Here is an 8,542-nt window from a genome sequence, read left to right on the forward strand (position 1 = left end):
TACTATATATAATTTAAATGAAAATACAATTCCCTCGTTCTCTTTTACGAAAGGGATAATTCGGATAGTTTTTCACCCCTCTCCCCCGTAATACGATTACATTCACTGGGAAAGTTAATCAAACCCCTTAGCACAGTAAACAAAGCACACGGACTATCTCCTCAACTGCTACCTTAGCAGAACAACCAAAACCCCTCCATCAGGAAATAAAAACAAGGGAATTACAGGTCATTCCCAACGATAATAAAAAAAATGAAATTAAATAATAACCGACCCACAGCTCGGTCCGGGAACAATTCCCTAATCTCATTTATGTGCAAAGATGTCACTCGGTAACTTTTTTGTACCCGAATAAAAAGTCGTGGTCAGGCAAAATCATATCGTCTAAAATCACTTTTCAGTCCACTTCTCTCAAAACTTAGTTGCTTCTCTCTTCTCTCGTCTTTTTCAACAACATTCAATCAATCTAACTTAAGATTCTCTTCTCCACTCTTCTAATTTTAAAACTTAGGAAAATTTCTCTTTTTCTAATTTCTAAATTTCATCTCTCCTTTTTCTCTCTCTAACAAAAAGAACAGTCTCACAGTACAGTTCTTTGCCTTCTTTGGTACTTTTAACTTCCATGACTTCGCTGATAGCTCACAGGAAGCTCAAAATCTACTCATGGAAGAAACAGCAACAGCACTCAAATTGCAACTTTCAGCCTCACAGTACTGAAAGAATTCTTCTCGTTGAAATTTTACCAGGTATGCACATATCTTCTCACTACAGACTAGAAGTATTGTTTAAAGGAACACCCTACTTGGATACATTCAGATATATTCAAAAATTTAAACCCAAACAAGTCCACTTTCAAAATATCTTTTACAACCTTGATCATATTCTATATTCACACACTTGTTCTGAATGGGTTTTTTATATTAGAGATTTTAATAACGAACCCATTGCTCTTTTCTGTCTTCCAATTTTTCCACCACAAGCAACACCAAAACTCTCTGAAATTCTTTATACAGATATTGTCTACACTGTTAATCTTGACGCTATCCCAGCCTCATATGATATAAAATATATTAAAGAACTCCTAAGTTTGTATGAACAATGCCAACAAATTGTCAAACAACAACAGCACAACAAATGAAATTATATATCCACAAGTTATTTTTTCCTTTTAACAAAAAGACTAAACAATTGCTGGATTGTTAACAAATTTCTCTGCTGTTTGTTTAGATCTCCTCTATCTACATAATTTCATCCCACCAGAATCACCCTGCGCAGCAATCAGAGTAAGTGTACCTACTTTAAGTCTCCTAATATTTGTTATCCCCACCTCTACTGACTATAAAAAATATTATTGCGATAATTGCCCCACTCTCGGCCAAAGACTATTGTCACAATTGAGTCCTCTAATCAACAATCCAACACTAACCCAAGTGCTCCCGCCGTCTCAGAATCGCCTAGTTTCTCATACAGCGAAGCAACTAAACAATCAACACCCAAAAAGTCATCATTTAAACTCTTTAATAAAAATTCACAAGCACAAGAAATCGAGGAACACCCATACTCAGTGATTACTACTGCCAAATTTTCAGATAGAGCTCGTCCTACTGGACACTCCCCCCCCCACTTTACCCCACAATCGGTATTCCCATATCCCCCCATCAAAGTCAAACGCAAATACACCAAACGCAAGCACAACAGCAACAACAAATAACCGCACAAACTTTATTGCAATACACTGGTTTTCTCCCAAATACAACACTCCTCCACCCACACTTATACCAGCTCCTCCACGAGCACCACAACCTGAATTACTTAATTACTCAAACACTCCAGAGTTCTCCACTCAACCAATAAATTTTGCAATTACCGATAAAACTAGTAGTTCAGAATTGCCACTGTCAAATCACACTGTCTCAACTATTAACGACACCACACATGATATTAGCCTACTTTCTGACACTTCTAATCCTAATCCAATTAGTTCTCAGTTTTCGTCACCTACTGCATCACAAATTGCGAATAATTTTTTTAATCCGCACAAGGACCAATAACAAATTTTGAACGCTTGTTATCACAAGCACACTGGAGCCACTCTTTTATTGTAGTCAATTCATCACCTTCATTTCAAAGCTTATTACCACTCAGCCTCCCGGGTACATTACCCAATTTTTACACAACACCCAATCCTGATCTACATTCTCACCACTGAGAAACAACCCGATACAACACGAACTCACCCAACTCTACCACTAAAAATTGATCCTAATTTTATTGTTCCCCCAACCGCCCTCTTTGGAGACCATAACAACGGTGAACGATTACATAATTGGCCTAAACAAAGAATATCTAAGTCATATAAAATAACACCCGTACAAAAACAAAGAGCTCACGAATTATTAAAACAATCAAAGATCACATTCTCTGTTGAAATTGTTGTCGAACAAGATAATCTTATTTTTCACCCACAAGCTGCAACACCACCTATCTTTAGAGTTAACAGTTACCCATCATCCTTTATTTGTCAAGAAATACACTAAAAATTTGATGGATACACGAAAAACACTGCAGGATATTTTGTCTTCTATAATCCACACTCTGGACTTTCTGTCCACTAAAAATTTAATTTTCATATTGCCTAATTTATTTTTTTTCATGTCCATTTCCAATAAAAAAAACGATTAAAATTGACCAACATAACATTTCCACGCCCAAAACAGGCATACAAGATCTTGTCGTCACACACTAAGATTGTTCCCCAAAGCATAACACAAATATGCAGTATTATAAGCTCAATAAAATTGGCGAATGTAAAATTCAGCCAGCCAATTTGAAAATCCTCCCCACTCAAGTACAAATCTTTCACAAACTCGAACACTGAAAGTACGCGCTTACGCCATACACGCTAAACACGCCACAAGGAAAATTTTTGTCACAAAATAGCACTCAAAAGTGGCTTTCGGTTTGATCACGATAATTGGTATGTTAATAATATGGAACGACCTTTCTTTCCCACAGAAATTGAAGCTCGGAGTGAACTTGGACGCGTTGGTCTCATAAGTAAACACCATTATCGCCCTCAAATGATACAATTCGATGAACTAGACGACCCCCGGTGGCAAGCTAATATAGAAGAAAAACAAGGCCGTTTTCGCCTTGACCGTTATAGACCTTTTGCCTTCCAACACGGAAGCATAGTCTATAACCCACTCGATCATAATTGGATTCCTAATGCCACAGATAATCCCTGGGCTAACTGTCCCGGTAAAGATTCAGAACACAAATATCATGTCATCCACACACTAAGATGGTCACTTCAATTAATTAACATCACCCTCACTTTGATGTTCAGCCTCAGAACACATGTACTATGGGAAAGTTTGCATTAAATGGGACTTAGAATGAGGTCACTGTCCTCCAAATCACACTAGTAAAGCCATAGTAAATTGGGAACCCGAACACACAGTCGTTTTTTTGATGTTGGAAGATCACACGCACGTATGATTAAATTTCAAAAAGATACTTCATTGAAACACTAGAAAACAATGAAGCTAATTCCGGCCACAAACACATGCCACACATGTATTCTAATCGTTTTCGGAAGCACCTTTATGATGAATCTGCACTTTCACGTTTGAGGTACTCACAAAACCTCTCTATAAATGTAATGAAAATCGCCCATATTATGCCACTCAATATCAGGACATTTCTATACAATACCGAGAAGATTTTAATTTTATCTAGGGAAAACCGTCACTTGACTTTGATGACACACACGTAACAGTCCCTGAAGGACCACCCTCTTTAACACCTTACACAAAAGCAAATATCCGTGATGGATGTGTCATTCCACAAGAATCACAATTATACCACAAATCAAAAAATATGAGTTATTCAGAAAACAAAATTGGTTTGGTGCAGTTCACCCTAATGTTCAGATCGATGCAAAACTCGATTACATGTTCAATCAAATCTTGCTCGAAATTGATCAAACAAGCTTAAATGTTTATAAAAAAAACTCTTTCTAAAAACTCTCTATGTAATCTCACTCTTTCAATGTAAAGTCGTTTAATCGCCCCTTTATGCATTAGAAAATCAATGCTTTGAACGTATTCCAATATACTACCAAAACAAATTACAATTTGTAGACCAAGTCAACCGAAAGACCTTCCCCTGGTCTATTAAAGCACCATGTAAATCCGAAAATTTAGATCACCAAAACTCACTCGACGCAGACGGCGATGACACATATCGCTTAACACCCTATCCAATTAAGGCGCGAAACCCCGTTAAAAATTTAACGCCTGACGAAGTTGAAAACCGCTTCGCCTACGCTGATTTTATCGCGCAACTATTTGATTATACAGTCAACACGACTGGACTAAGTCAATAGATAAGATTGGTCTATGACGCGGCTGAAAAAATTGAAGTAGCACGAGCAGTAAATTTTGCAGATCTTGCAAAACAAGCACAGCTACAAGCACAATTCTCACAATTACGCACCGAATATAATGATTACTTTAACAAACTCTTTATTAACGGCAATGAATTGACCCTCCGCCGACTTGATTGGCGTGACTTGATTAATGGCAACTAATTAAAAGAATCCCTCATAGGAATCTTTGGATACCCTTGGTACGTATTAAAAGAAATAGCCATAATATGGACTGTTTTTAATTTTTTACAGTGCCTGTATTTTTTAACTTTGCATTTAACACTATAATATAAAATCACATTTAAGACCCAATATCACATTGGCTAAAATTATAACCTCCGGATTTTTTTGGAGTATTTTCGAAAACATTATTTCATGTGCTACAATCCGGTTCCACACAATATAAACAAACATCACCTAAAAAACAGCGTAGACCTTCAATCGACAGTTGCACTCCACACTCTCAACATGAATTGAATTTATTACACAAAAAGTTTGAAAATTTCTATAATAAATTCTCTTCTCCTGTACACAATAATTCAAATAAACGACACACTTCCACTTTACCAGCTTCTATATATCAATGCTATGATACACCAATTGGCTCTCGCACGAAACAAGATTTTATATCACGACACCTACACACTTTTCAACCTAATAAGCGTAAACGCTCACGTGGAGTGTCTCTTTCACGAGACTCTATTGACAAAGATCCTGACTATCAGGAAATAAAAGAGCTTTTTCTTAATCTTCCAAGTACTCGCCTTTAACATAAAAGAGCTTTTTCTTAATCTTCCAAGTACTCGCCTTTAACCCACTGCCTTCACCCGCCACCTCTTCCTCGAGTTCAGGTGAACTTCACCTGTACATAGACAGTGACACGAGCTCACCCTCAGTTCCTACAGGACCACAAAGCTCGTCACAAGAGCTGCTCATCAAGGGAACCAGCCAGGGAACCAACCTCAATTCTTCTCTACTGCACACACAGCAGTATCCACATCACAACCACCACCCCAGCCTACGCGCATTCCCTGTTGGGCTGATGAAGCAGCCACAGCGGAGCAGTCCGGCCAGTCAACGCCAGAAACAGTCGTCCCTAATTGGGCGTAGTCCGTTAGGATCTGTGGAGCACGACGAGATCACAGACGCTGGTCTACCCGCCGACTGTAATGCCAATACCGCTTACAAAACGCCCACCGGTACCCTCACTGCGGTACGGCCCGACCATACCACCTCTCAGGCCACAACAGCCTTTCCCTCAGCCACCCACTACGATTGACCAACGTCGACGGACAACTAACCGTGCACTGACCCCTCACCTAGAAGGCGTCCACAAGCTACAGCGCACGAAATATACCCCGTTCGTTCCTCACCAATACAGGCTTCACAGTCGCCTGCCCGCCATACAGCGAGCCCTTCACGAGGCCAACAGCCCTCATTTTCTCACGGGAGACCTAAGCTTTTTGCACCAACACACGGAATTCCACACCGGTCACAAGGACCAAATTTCCGATTTCATGAATTTACAAACTCTCTCGGCATTAATACCATACAGGGTATACAAGTGCCCGAGAGGTTCAATTACATTTCCACCCCGCCTCAACACACACTGAAGCCTACAGCCAGTTCTTTTTCTCTTGGACAATTGGAGAACGAATATGATCAAGAACGACGGGACAAAGATTTCCCACTCGAATGTCTACACTTTCCCCTATACCCTCGCTTAACGGAACGTTTTTGGCATCTGTATTTTGCACTTGCAGATCGCCCAAACGACTACTTCAATACTTTTTTCACTCCCGACACTGCACCCTACAAAATCTATGCTAAATACGACCCTTTTTACTTGCAATTCGGTTTTTTGCATCCCTCACAGATGGATGTAAACAACACTACCCATAAAGTAAATCGAGTGAAGATGCTTCACACGATGCACAACTACTTATTTGTGCAACATCACCTTCAGCACACTAATCCGATTATCCACATGAATTCGCGTCTTCAGTACGCTAATACAAAACTGACTCTACCCTACTACATGAATTATAGTTACATCATCCAACCCAACTATTGTGAAGGCACCCTCCGTAATTTTGATCCTATCAAGAATTACTTCATCTTTTCTCCACTCTATGCCAAGAATAATCGCCCCATTCTCGTCCCGATCGAGTATCTACAATGTGTAGAAGGAGGCGCCACGAAGTGTGCCTATGGCCAAACTTTCAACCTCCTCTACAGGGACTGGATGGTCGATAACTAGACAATCGGCAACCATCACAAGAAGAAACACAGATCTTCAATCACCTCCTTGCGTTACAACCACACTGTAACGTTGATATGTATCCTCGTACCCTTGCTGCTTGTCTGGCACGTGATCCGGAATTCCTCGCCTTCTTCCGTGATCCAGAGAATCGAGCTCCGGACTTCGAGTTCGAATATAGGACGTAGGCTGCAGACCTACAGCAACACCTTGGGCTCAAAGACCCACAAAAAAGACTCACTGTTGTCAAAACTCACCTGAAACTCTTTTCCTTTCTCTTACTTTCTTACTGTCTTTAATTTCTTCTTTCTAAAAATTATATCTTCATATTCTTCTCTTTTTTTCACAAAACTGAAGATTAGGATCAGTTCTTTTCTTCTTCCTCCCGGTCGGGACTTACGAAAGAAGGTATTAAATTTAACCAATAGATTTAATAGGGAAAGTAGCTCACACAGTAGCTAAATGATGGATTTCCACCAGAAGGTAAGCTGGTAAATCCGACTGGTTCAAACTTTGTACCTGGTGGAGATAAACAGAAATCTCCTCGTGCAAACCAGACAGAGACTACGGACTACAAGCGATCCTCCAACTGGGAATAAGTCCACACTACAAGACAGTGAGAGCAGTTGGGCATAATCTTCACAGGACTGACGTTACTGGCCAGCACACCCTGTAACTGGCACCCTTACTGTTTCTACAATCAAGACGAACCTCTTCACTGACGACACTAGTTACTACTTCACTTACAAATTCGGATTTGAAGCTCTCAACCTCGGATGGATGTAGCAGTGGAAATATTGAATGTACACCTCCAACCAATCAGAGACTGAGAAGACACTATTTTCTTTTATATAGAGAGAACTGAACTAACTGTAGTCAGTCTTTTAGTTAGATACACCATGTGTGTACCATTGACTCCGGTGCTATACTTCTTAACCACCGTAATAATAGAAGTTTACTCTCAGTGTTTTACAGAGTCGGTTAGTCTAAGAGATATAGGTAATTCTACTTCGCGCGCAGAAATAAGTGGCCCTAGCTCTTTATACTTTAAGGCTGTAAAAGGAGCCCACAACGTGTCTGCCTTAATGGTCAGGGAGGGATTGAATACAGCTAAAGAATGTTAGCTTTAAATTCGATTTGAGTCTCTGGTTCATCAGAAATTTTACGGAATAGATTTCTATCTAGTGCCAAATAGTAGAATAGAATGCGCTCAAATCATTCTCCTGCAGTCAAATATTGGCGTTTACGTGGTAAAAACTGATGAATAGTGAAATTTCAAATGAGTGATCCAGTATGTAATATGACGAAAACTGAATGTGTCATTAAGAAAAAAATAATGCATAAACTAAAATGATTTATATACTCCGAAATACTAATTTAAATATATCTGTGCAACCATAAACCAACACAATGAGTGCGAAAACCACAATATGGATTTTGCGATCTTTTCCGCCCTCTTGACCCCTTCCCCCTCCCCTGTACGTTATGCACCCTCGGGTACAAAACACGCGAGTATTATCTAAAAATGTATGGCACGTGCGCTTTGGGGTTTGCGACTAATATGCACCCTCTAAGCTTGGGGGGAGACACGGAAAAGATCCTAATTTTGAGTTGCTAGTTAAAACGCGCACGTGCAAGTTTTTTTAAGGCCGAAACTTTTCAATATTAGGTTTTCCGATGACAGGAGTTGCAATTTGGTGTGAAAAGTTAAAACGAAATGGACTTGCAAAATGCGAGTTTTAAAATATTTGAATGTCTCTTCAGAAGTCACCTCAAAACTCGGGCTCATAAATTGAATCTCCTCCGTTGTCATTCAATAATGGCGGATTGATCTTCTAATATAGAATCTT

General features: G+C 39.6%; 1 protein-coding gene across 2 annotated transcripts in view; it reads left to right on the plus strand.

Moving 5' to 3' along the window:
• The window catches only part of LOC142334762 (uncharacterized), a 603,346-nt gene that overhangs the window by 205,534 nt on the left and 389,270 nt on the right, over positions 1–8,542 (plus strand). The window lies entirely within an intron of this gene.

Source organism: Convolutriloba macropyga, chromosome 2, assembly GCF_964194025.1.
Source record: "Convolutriloba macropyga chromosome 2, txConMacr16.3, whole genome shotgun sequence".
Classification (NCBI taxonomy): Eukaryota; Metazoa; Xenacoelomorpha; order Acoela; family Convolutidae; genus Convolutriloba; species Convolutriloba macropyga.